This window comes from Schistocerca serialis, chromosome 9, assembly GCF_023864345.2.
Source record: "Schistocerca serialis cubense isolate TAMUIC-IGC-003099 chromosome 9, iqSchSeri2.2, whole genome shotgun sequence".
Taxonomy (NCBI): domain Eukaryota; kingdom Metazoa; phylum Arthropoda; class Insecta; order Orthoptera; family Acrididae; genus Schistocerca; species Schistocerca serialis.
The window spans coordinates 471,558,393-471,571,789 of record NC_064646.1 but is presented as its reverse complement, the minus strand read 5'-3'; positions in this window follow the sequence as shown (position 1 = coordinate 471,571,789).

The window sequence follows — 13,397 nt, the reverse complement described above, 5'->3', positions numbered from 1 at the left end:
CGTCGCTGCGGTCCGGTCCCAGGTCGACAGGCACGTGCACCTTCCGCCGACCACTGGCGACAACATCGATGTACTGTGGAGACCTCACGCCCCACGTGTTGAGCAATTCGGCGGTACGTCCACCCGGCCTCCCGCATGCCCACTATACGCCCTCGCTCAAAGTCCGTCAGCTGCACATACGGTTCACGTCCACGCTGTCGCGGCATGCTACCAGTGTTAAAGACTGCGATGGAGCTCCGTATGCCACGGCAAACTGGCTGACACTGACGGCGGCGGTGCATAAATGCTGCGCAGCTAGCGCCATTCGACGGCCAACACCGCGTTTCCTGGTGTGTCCGCTGTGCCGTGCGTGTGATCATTGCTTGTACAGCCCTCTCGCAGTGTCCGGAGCAAGTATGGTGGGTCTGACACACCGGTGTCAATGTGTTCTTTTTTCCATTTCCAGGAGTGTATATTCCCGGAAAAATAATTCGGCAGTAGCATGGATTACAGAAATAAGGAAATATTTAGACACAAACAACACAATAAATCGGAAATGACAGGCAGATGTCTTTTTAACACTAAAATTCTAAATTTAGAATTGTTTCAACGCAGAAGAAATAAGAGATCAGGGACAACATGGACAGCAGAAAGGAAAAGAAAACATCGGGGGAAGATGAAGAAATACTGGAAAAACAGAAAACAACAATTAAAGAAAAGGAACTGAAGTTGTTAAGTGACGCTAGTTGGTCAGTGCGATACTAAAATACCAATAATAATAATAATAATAATAATAATAAATCCTGTGGAGGCCCGGGAAAAGAATAGGCCTCCGGTATGTTCTGCCAGTCGTAAAAGGCGACGAAAAGAACAAACCACTAATGGGGCTAACCCCCCTTTTAGTGTGATTAATTGGTTCAGGACAGAACTAAAGAAGCCTCGGACAAGCGCCGTCATGGTCGGGGACGACGCTTGAACCCTATGCCCGCCCACAATGGTAACTACACTGCTAGCCAACTGGAAAATGATTCAAATCCAAATAGAGGTGTTTTGCAAGATATGCTTCCTGCAACCACCCTAAAAGGAAAACAAAGACATAGGATGAGATGGTCAGATGAAGTTAATAGACACCTCATGTTCTGTTATTACCAAGCAACAAACCTAGGAACCAACACAACTGGATACAGATCACAAGTATACACAACATTTATCAGCAGATACACAGAATTAAAATTTTTAACAGAACAACGACTAGCTGATCAGATCTGTGTAATAATAAAAAATAACAGGATACCCCAGTCAGAATTAGAAAACATCAAACAACAAGTACAACAAATACTGGAACAAAATAATGTGCAATCAGGAGAAGAAGAAAATACAGTAATGGACTCAAACATCCCAGAGCAAACAAACGAAGAACAACACGCATCAATTAAACAGTCAGAGGAAAACGAAATCTTAAGACAGCCACCAGAACAAGCTCAAATAGAACATGAAGTGACACACATGTTAGATATAAAAGAAAAATTTCAGCTGACATATATAGAATACAAAGACACAAATACAGACATTAGACCATTGTTGCATAGACCGCCAAATAACCCACAAGTCGAAACAACAATAAAAACTATCAACACAATCATACACAACAAAATAAATGAAAATACAACTATGAAAGAGTTACAACTACTGGTTTATATAGGAGCACTCACTACACTAAATATACACACTAGGCAGAGATCAGAACCAACCAACACACAGACGAAACCCACAAAACCAGCATGGCAACACAGGCTACAGATCAGAACAGAAAAACTGAGAAAAGACGTCGGACAGCTATCACAATTTATAAGAAATGAAATGTCAGAAAAAAAAACGAAAAAGGTTAGGTAAAATCTCACAACAAGAAGCAGAAATTACAAGCATTGACCAAACGACTTAGAAGATACAAAAAAAGTTAAAATAGGAGGAAACAAAACCAAACATTCAACACAAACCAAAAGAAATTTTACCAGACAATAGATAATGCACACATTAAAATAGACAATCCACCAAACATAACAGACATGGAACACCTCTGGAGTAACATATGGTCAAACCCGGTACAACATAACAGGCATGCATGGTGGATACAAGCAGAAACAGACACATACAAGATGATACCACAAATGCCTGAAGTGATAATTTTGCAACATGAAGTCACCCAAGCAATTAATTCTACTCACAATTGGAAAGCCCCTGGGAAAGATAAAATAGCAAATTTCTGGCTAAAGAAGTTCACCTCAACACATTCGCATCTAACTAAATTATTTAACGGTTACATTGCAGACCCATACACATTCCCTGATACACTTACACATGGAATAACTTATCTGAAACCTAAAGATGAATCAGACACAGCAAACCCAGCTAAACATCGCCCCATAACATGCCTACCAACAATATACAAAATATTAACTTCAGTCATTACACAGAAATTCATGACACATACAACACAACAAAATTATAAATGAAGAACAAAAAGGCTGTTGCAAAGGAGCACGGGGATGTAAAGAGCAACTGATAATAGATGCAGAGGTGACATATCAAGCTAAAACTAAACAAAGGTCGCTACACTATGCATACATTGATTACCAAACAGCTTTTGATAGTGTACCCCACTCACAGTTACTACAAATATTGGAAATATACAAAGTAGATCCTAAATTGATACAGTTCCTAAACATAGTAACGAAAAATTGGTAAACCACACTTAATATCCAAACAAATTCAAATAATATCACATCACACCCAATACAGATTAAGCGTGGAATATACCAAGGAGACTCATTAAGTCCTTTCTGGTTCTGCCTTGCTCTGAACCCACTATCCAACATGCTAAATAATACAAATTATGGATACAATATTACTGGAACATACCCACACATCTGCTATACATGGATGATCTAAAACTACTGGCAGCAACAAATCAACAAGTCAACCAATTACTAAAGATAACAGGAGTATTCAGAAATGATATAAATATGGCTTTTGGAACAGACAAATGCAAGAAAAATAGCATAGTCAAGGAATAACACACTAAACAAGAAGATTACATATTGGATAACCACAGCGACTGCATAGAAGCGATGGAAAAAACAGATGCCTATAAATATCTAGGATACAGACAAAAAATAGGAATAGATAATACAAATATTAAAGAAGAACTAAAAGAAAAATATAGACAAACACTAACAAAAATACTGAAAACAGAATTGACAGCAAGAAACAAGACAAAAGCTATAAATACTTATGCTATACCAATATTGACCTACTCATTTGGAGTAGTGAAATGGAGTAACACAGACCTAGAAGCACTCAATACACTTACACGATCACAATGCCACAAATATAGAATATACCACATACATTCAGCAACTGAAAGATTCACATTAAGCAGAAAGGAAGGAGGAAGGAGATTTATCGACATAAAAATCCTACATTATGGACAGGTAGACAATTTAAGAAAATTCTTTATAGAACGAGCAGAAACTAGCAAAATACACAAAGCAATCACTCATATAAATACATCGGCTACACCACTGCAATTTCATAACATCAACAGATACGACGAAAGTAAATTGGAAAAATAAAACACTACATGGCAAGCACCCGTACCGTCTAACACAGCCACACATCGATCAAGACGCATCCAACACATGGCTAAGAAAAGGCAATATATACAGTAAGACGGAAGGATTCATGATTGCAATACAGGATCAAACAATAAACACCAGATATTACAGCAAGCATATTATTAAAGATCCCAATACCACAACAGATAAATGCAGACTTCGCAAACAACAAATAGAAACAGTAGATCACATCAGAAGCGGATGTACAATACTAGCAAATACAGAATACCCCAGAAGACATGACAATGTAGCAAAAATAATACAGCAACAGCTTGCCTTACAACATAGACTTATAAAACAACATGTTCCCACATACAAGTATGCACCACAAAATGTACTGGAGAACGATGAATACAAATTATACTGGAACAGAACCATTATAACAGATAAAACACCACCACATAACAAACCTGACATTATACTCACCAATAAAAAGATGAAATTAACACAACTATTCGAAATATCCATACCCAATACAACAAATATACAAAAGAAAACAAGAGAAAAAATTGAAAAATACATCAAACTGGGTGAGGAAGTTAAGGACATGTGGCATCAGGGTAAAGTTGACATTATACCAATTATACTATCAACTACAGGAGTCATACCACACAATATCCACCAGTACATCAATGCAATATAGCTACATCCAAACTTATATATACAACTACAGAAATCTGTAATTATTGACACTTGTTCAATTACCCGAAAGTTCCTAAATGCAGTGTAACATATACCGTACAGTTAAAAGGAAGTCACGCTTGATCAAGGTCCGCTTCACCTTCCATTTTTAACTACACATAACGTCTGAGATAAGAAAGAAATAATAATAATAATAATGACAACAATAATGATAGTGACATATATAAAAAGAATTTCTAAATGCATAAAATACATGTAATCTGACTTATCGAGTTTTGTGGGAAGGAAATTTAACAAGACTGAAGCAGCAAAGATAACTGGGAAGTGAGGAAAATCTGGTTGGAAAGAAGAATACACGGAGGTACAGGGCGTTAATAGATTCTTAACTACCTTCTGAAGCTGGAGACGTTATTCAGTTCTCTGATATAATGCGGGAGGTTCTTGCATAGTTGCGTTCCTGCTAACGAGAGTGAACGATGGAGTGGGACAGAAAAGTTTATACTCAGATGGGAACGGGTGTTTCTGCCTGTTTTTCAGAAAAGAGCGGTAAGGTCGAGGAGAGGTACGAGGGACAGTCTACGTTGATAAGACAGTATAGAAATTGGGTATGGGTATTGTGGCGTCACCGACAGACACCACACTTGCTAGGTGGTAGCTTAAATCGGCCGCGGTCCATTTAGTACATGTCGGACCCGCGTGTCGCCACTGTGTGATCGCAGACCGAGCGCCACCACAAGGCAGGTCTCGAGATACGAGATAGCACTCGCCCCAGTTGTACTACGACTTTGCTAGCGACTACACTTACGAAGCTTTCTCTCATTTGCCGAGAGACAGTTAGAATAGCCTTCAGCTAAGTCCATGGCTACGACCTAGCAAGGCGCCATTAGCCTTACATAGCTTGAAAGTTATCGTATGAAATGTCTCAACAAGAAGAACGATGTATACAACAAGGATAAATAAAAGTTAAGTATTCGAGGAGCTGCATACTTTTCTTATTAGCTTTCACTACTTATCCTGTTCCAGAAGTCACGCCCGTCTGCGTTAGATAGCGTGCATAAAGGCCTCCTCTATCTACAAGGTGTTGGCACATTTACCATCACATCAGGTATTTCTTCCCTTGTCTGCAAGCAGGCAGGATAACTGTGCATATGATGGTGAAATAGGGGCAAAGAGTGGAACATCATGGATATAACCTACACAGGTATTCGTAACGAGTTCCAGACGTGGTGAGTATTCCTGAGAAACGCCTTGCAGAATAATATTGCTGTGATCAATAATCGGAAGTACAAGCGTTTGTACCAGTGAAGAAGGAAGAGCTTTTGTATTTTTTAGGGCACACAGAGATGCTGACGCCTTCTTGCACTTTGCAGTTACGTGCTTAGTCCAATTTAGATTTTCGTCTCTTATTACTCCTAGACCTTTTGCTGTAGGAGACAAGTTAAATGACGTAGCTTATGGGACATCATTGCAGAAACTATTTGTTCATAAAATTGATAGTTGTTATATCATCTATGCAGAAAACTACGAAAATTGTGTTCCTACAGGTGTCAAAACTTTAAAGAAATGTTAGTCCTGTATATACCGCCGGTTGTCGTCATGTTCGTAGGCTGAATATGGCGGTGACGTATGTACTTGCCAGACATTACAGTGGCTGACAAGGAGTGTAATGAAGCCAGCAAATAAAGAGGAAATGAAATGAAACATCACGGGTTGAGAGGATATGCGCTGTTGTTTCAGTGATTACGATATCGAGTCAAATTTACAAAGAACTTGGCAATACGAGCCGTATTCACAGTATGACGTTGTACTCACTGTGCCGTGGACGCATGAACTGATTCGGATGGGAAGCTCAAAATGGCTCTGAGCGCTATGGGACTTAACATCTGAGGTCATCAGTCCCCTAGACTTAGAACTACGTAAACCTAACCAACCTAAGGACATCACACACATTCATGTCCGAGGCAGGGTTCTGACCTGCGACCGTACCAGCAGCGCGGTTCCGGTTTGAAGCGCCTAGAACCACTCGGCCACAACTGGGTGGGAAGTGGGTCACAGAGGGGTTGTATCCTATGCTTAGGCACGCTGGCCCACAGCTGTTGTTCCTGATCGTCGATATCCTGGATGTTGGCGCTGGGAGGGAAGTCCACGTCCGAGCTGATCGCACGCACGTTCTGTCGGAGACACATCTGGAGATATGCGTCACGCACATAGTTCATAGAAACAGGTACCACGAGTGGACGACCATTTGATTTATTCACGAACTGATCTCTCTATTGCGTCCCATAAGCGTTCGATCTGCCTCATCTCGGGCGATCTGGTTGGCCAAATCACTCACTCCCACTGTCTAGAATGTTCTTCAGACCAAGGGCGAAAAGTTGTGGGCCGGTGATACGGCACGTTGTCATCCATAAAAATTCCATCGTTGTTTAGAAACATTAATTGTACGAATGGCTGCAAATGGTATCCAAGTAGCCGAACAGTAGCGTTTACAGTCGATGACGGATTCCATTGTATGTAAACAAAGCACTGCGTTACTATCGCGTCAAAGGTAGCATATGAGGGTGTACTGTCTGCCATCGGGTTCCCCTAAATGGCAGGCAGCACCGCATAACAGCCACGCTGTGAGGGAAACAAACCAACAGCCAAACAGGCGAAGACATCAGGTAAACACGCCTTAGATTCCAGTCGATTAATAGGAACCTTTCCTTGCAGAGGTCGCTGCGACATGTTCGGCCACGGATTCCTACGCCGGGTTTCTATTGGCTCCAGCTCACTATACAGGCCCGGCCGGTCGAAGGCAGACCAGTCTTCGTTCGCTGCTAATGGCAATCGCTGTAGTAGAGTCTCCGAGAAGATATCACCGAAGCCGCTGTACTGCACAGCCGATCGAAGTACCAGCCGACCGAGAGGAACCACATCTCCGGCTAGATCGACGGACGTCTACATCTATTGTACAGCCAGCTATTGTATTGTAGAAGAAGTTACGTTCAATAAGCCGTTGGAGAATACAACAGAGGGCATAAAATATCCACGAGTACCAATGTGCCGTCAGAGATCGCAGGTGTTTCACCGTCGTGCCTGTTCAGATCACTGGAAGAATGGTACCCCTCCACAGGCCACCACCGCAATCACCGACGATGGTAACCCATGATAGTGCAGATGCACGATTCATCGCTGAAAATGTGGCTCACAGATATGCCACCACTCCGAACGCAGCCGTTTGTGTCGCCGTGTTATCGGCAGTCTGCTGATGAGACAGTGCTCCCCTAGTTCAGATGCTGACAGTCTCTCACTAATGTTGTGGATCACACAGAATGTTGTAGGCAGTCCATTGCTTGTACTCAGATGGCAGGCACAAATGTGAAGGGGTTATGATGTGCTCGGTGCACAATACGGCGGACCTCCATCGTGGTTCACTGGAACTTTGACGACCAGTGTGTGCATTCACACATTCGCATGCAGTCCAGCATTGGGGCTTAGTCACACACGAATGCTTCCCAAATCTGGAAATTGCACGATTCGATCAGCTGGCCAATGAGGACCCTCTCAAACACTATCAGATGCTGATAACTCTTTCCCACACGAGTACGCGGCATCTCCGTAGACACCTCGCCATATCTTGTGGCTGCTTCACTTTTTCTTTGTCATGTTGTGTATTTAAATTTTTGACACTTGCATCTACATTGATACTCCAAAAGCCACCGTACGGTGCGTGGCGGAGAGTACCCTGTACCACCACTTGTCATTCCTTTCCTGTTTTTCTCGCAAACAGAGCGAGGGAAAAACGACTGTCTATATGCCTCCGCGTAATCCCTAATTTTTCGTATCTTGTCTTCATGGTCCTTCCGCGCAGTGTATGTCGGTGGCAGTAGAATCGTTCGGCAGTCACCTCCAAAAGTCGGTTCTCTAATTTTGTCACTAATGATTCTCGAAAATCATGTCACCTTCCCTCCAGGGATTCTCATTTGAATTCCGGAAGGATCTACGTAATACTTACGAGCGAGCAGTACTCAAGAATAGGTAGCACCAGCGTACTATATGCGATCTTATTTGCAGATGAACCTCCCTTTCCTAAAATTCGGCCAATAAACCGAGGCCGACAATTCGCCTTCTCTACCACAGTTCTTACATCCTTGTTCCACCTCACATAGCTTTGCAATGATACGCCCAGATATTTAAACGACTTGACACAGTCAAGCAGGCATTAGTAATACTACATTGAAGAGACAAGGAAACTGGTACACTTGCCTAATATCGTTAGGGACCCGCTAGCACGCTAAAGTGCGGCAACACGACGTGGAATGGACTCGACTAATCTCTGAAGAAGTGCTGGAGGGAACTGTCACCATAAATCCTGCACGGCTGTCCTTAAATACTTAAGAGTACGAGAGGGTGGAGATCTTTTCTGAACAGCACTTTGCAAGGCATCCCACATACGCTCAATGATGTTAATGTCTGAGGAGTTTGGTGGCCAGCGGAGGTGTTTAAAATCAGAAGAGTGTTCCTGGAGCTACTCTGTAGTAATTCTGGACGTGTAGGGTGTCGCACTGTCTTCTGGAAACGCCCAAGTCCGTTTGAATGCACAATGGGCATGAATGGATGCTGGTGATCAGACAGGATGTCACCTGTAGAGTCCTGTATCAGGGGTCCCATGTCACTCCAACTGCTCACGCCCCACACCATTACAGTGCCTCCACTAGCTTGAACAGTCCCCTGCTGCCATGCGGGGTCCATGGACTCGTGAGGTTGTCTTCATACCCGTACTTGTCCATCCACTCGATACACTTTGAAACGAGACACGACAGACCAGGCAACATGTTTCCAGTCATCAACTGTGCAATGTCGATATTCACGGGCCCAGGAGAGGCGTAAAGCTTTGTGTCATGCAATCATCAAGGGTTCCGAAACCCCATATCGATGACGTTTCGTTGAATGGTTCGTACGCTGACGCTTGTTGATGGCCTAGCATTGAAATCTGAAATCTGCAGCAATTTGTGGAAGGGTTGTACTTCTGTCATAATGAACGATTCTCTTCAGTCGTCCTTGGTCCCCTTCTTGTAGGATTTCTTTCCGGTCGCAGTGATGTTGGAGATCTGATGTTTTACCGGATTCCTGATATTCACAGTACACTCGTGAAACAGTCGTACGGGAAAATACCCACTTCATCGCTACCTCGGAGTTGCTGTGTCCCATCGCCCGTGCGCTGACTATAACCTACGCTCAAACTCACTTAACTCTTGATAACCTGCCATTGTAGGAGCAGTGACCGATCTAACAACTGCGCCAGATATTTTTCTGTCTTATATAGGCTTTTCCGACCGCAGCGCCGTATTCTGCCTGTTTATATATCTTTTATCTGAATACGAATGGTTATACCAGTTTCTTTGGCGCTTCAGTGTATATCCGAACATTACAGGCTTGATCTTCCTACTTATCCACATTTAGGGATAGCTGCCATTCATCAACCAACTGGAAATTTTGTCTAAGTTGTCTTGTATCTTCCTGCAGTCACTCAACTTCGACACCTTACCATACACGACGGCATTATCAGCAAACAAACGGAGTTTGCTGCCCATCCTGTCTGTCAAATCATTTACGTGTATAGAGAACAACAGAGATCCTACCAAACTTCACTGGGGCACTTCTTCAGATACCTGAATCAGTTTTTGCAGTCTTTAATAAGTGACGCCCTTCACATGGGTACTAAAAAGATCCCTTATACTTCAGTAACACGAAAAATCACACAGATTTAAAGACTGTTGACTGAACTAAATATCAATGGACTACAATTACCAGCAACTTAAATTTGATGGATCATAAATAAATATCGTGGAAAAGATTGCATTTTATTGACACAACAGTCAAAAGATGCGACAAACCTTCTGACAGACTCCATACCTTGATCAGAATAACAAAGGGACTGACATATAGTTGTTTAGAAGTCAGCTGCCGTACGAAATACGTATCAGAGAATAACTTTTGTCACGTCTTCTTATCTCTTCGTCGCTGTCATATAGCCCTGTTACTGCAGGTTGAATCTGTGGATTCATATCGTTGCTTTCATTTCCCTCTGCGCAGCATTTTCATTTTACGGGGTGTATCATCGGATACTAACTGCGAAATTACCCCGAAAAGTGCTGAGATTCTCACCACGCTGATAAGCAGTCAATCGCGTAAGGAAAATCTTAAAATTGAAGCCATTAGTCGACACAAAAAATAATAATTTTAGGAGCAGAAAACAAAACAGACTGGGAAAAAATCGTCGTCAAAGTTAGAACAAGGCAAATACAGAACGCTAACCTCCAAAAAAGGAAAGACCTCTGTTGGCAATATGTGACATATCAAAGGAAACAACAGATGCAGAGTATCAGAAAATCTATATGAACTGAACTAAAAAAAACAAACATGACACATCAGAATTATTGTGGGAGACATAGCTGTGGTTCAAAATAGCGCTTCAGCTGAGTAACAGATCCCACACAGCTATTGAAGTAACTGAAAGACGTAGCAACGTTCAAATGGAGAGAATAAAGGTGAAGATAAGATTTCCGGCCCTTAACGGAAAAGACTGTACAACGAAATATTCTAATGGACAAAACCATGTATGTGGCAACTGCGTTCAACCTAGTCAACAAAACAAAAAATGCAACAACGAGTCAGTTGGGTACATGCTGTGTCATTACTGTAACAGAGCGTGCAACAAAGACAGCAAAGAATGTGCGTCACATGAAATGTTTTTGCAACAAGAGTAAACAAGGACTAAGCATGGAGGGTAAATACGTTTATATCAATATATCTGTCAGTACAGCCTTTCCAACTAAGTCGGAAACATATTTCACATCATGCACAACCAAAGCGAAGAGAAAATTCTATATACAGCACATACCAACGGGCGAGGATCAATATTTTGGCGACAGTCGATGGGAATAACATCAAAAAATGAAGTGGATACTGGAAAATATGGTTTCTCTTCTAAGGCTATTGTCATTAAAATGAACATCAATTTCTTAAGTATATCACAATACATCAACAACTCAGTGATGGAAGGCCAAAAGTTACTGAATCTAGCCACAGAAATCGGTACACACGTATTACAAAACCATCTGGCCGCTTTAACTGAGGACCAGGAAGATGAAATATTGTGTGGTGACTATCAGACACTACAGTAGGTTCAAAAATGGCTCTGAGCACTATGGGGCTTAACATCCATGGTCAACAGTCCCCTAGAACTTAGAACTACTTAAACCGAACTAACCTAAGGACAGCACACAACACCCAGTCATCACGAGGCAGAGAAAATCCCTGACCCCGCCGGGAACACTACAGTAGGGATGAAGTCACTCGATATACCCCATAGAGAACTGAAATGAACAAAGATCAGAACCACCATTTGTGCAATCCCTCAAAATAACAGCAACACAAAATTATATAGGAAATAAAGGTAATACGTCCTCTGTGTTAAAATTTTATGACTGAGGCAAGGATGACAGATATATGAAACTCTCCAACTTACATGAGACGTTCCATTTCGAAAATCGTTAGGGCATTCAGTATTCCGAGATCCTCAGTGTCAAGAGCTTGCAGAGAAGGTCAAATTCCGGGCATTACTTTTCACCATGGACAAAGCACCTGCCGGCAGTCTTCATTTAACGAGTGAGAATAGCGGTGTTACCGTAGAATTGTCAGTGCTAACAGACAACCAACACTGCGTGAAGTACCGCAGAAATCAATGTGGGACGGGCGACGAACGTCTACGTTAAGATGATGTGGCGAAATACGGCGTTAGTGGGCTGTGACAGTGACGACCGACGCGAGTGTAATTTTCCTAGGCTCGTGACCAATCGTTAGGACGCAAGACGACTGAAAAACCGTAGCCTGGTCAGTAGAGTAGCGATTTCAATTGATAAAAGTTGGTTAGAGTCGGCGCAGACCATACGAAGTCATGTTGCAGGTTGTCAACAAGGCACTGTGCAAGTTGGTGGTTGCTCCATAATGGTGTGCGCTATGTTTACACGGATGGACGAGGTATTCTGGATGTTCGGCTACTTGGAGACCATTTGCAGTCATTCATAGGCGTGATGTTCCCAATCAACGATGCAATTTTTATGGATGCCAATGCACCATGATATCAGGCCATAATTGTTTGCGATTACTTTGAAGAACATTCTGGGCAGTTCGAGCGGATGATTTGGCCACGCTGATCGTCCGACATGAGTCCCATTGAACAGTTATGGGACATAATCCAGAGATCAGTTCGTGCGTAAAATCCTGCACCGGCAGCACTTACATAATTATGGACGGCTACAAAGGCAGCGTGGCTCAGTACTTCTGCAGAGGATTTCCACCGGCTTGATGTGTCAATGCTACGTCGAGATGCTGCACAGAGTCAGGTAAAAGGAGTCCGACACGATGCTAGAAGGTATCCCACGACGTTTGTCACCTCAGTATATGTCACATGCATTGCACACATATCCTCCTCCACCCTCTCTTTGTCCATCTCTCCACTTCCAGACTCACCGTTTCCACTGTCCCCTACTCTCTCTCTGTTCATCTCCTCCTCTCCTCTCCATATGCACATCCCTTCCTCCACTATGTCTGTCCATCTATTCCTGCCCCTCTCTAAGTCCATTTTCCTGAATCCTCCTCTCTCTCGGTCCCACTCCTACTCTTCCCTCTCCCTGTTCATTTCCTTCTCTCTCTCTCTCTCTCTCTCTCTCTCTCTCTCTCTCTCTCTCTCTCTCTCTCTCCCCATCTCCTCCATCATCTATATGCTCTTCTCCTCCTCCTCCTCCAGATTCTCGCTGTTTATTTTCTCCTCCCTACTCTTGCTCTGGGCACCTCCTCCTCCACTACACCCATATCCTCTGGTTCCTCTCTCTCCTTGTCCATCCTACACTATCACCACTGTCCACTTACTGTCGAGCTGCCCTCCTCAGTCTATGTCTTCTGCCCCCTCTGAGCCCCACTCCTCCCTTCCCTACCTCTATCCATCTTCTCCTCTCGCTGTCCCTGCCCAGCGTAACACCTGTCCATTCCTCCCCCTATCTTAGTCCATCTCCACCTCCCCCTTCCATGGTCCACCTCTTCCTCACCCTTCTATAG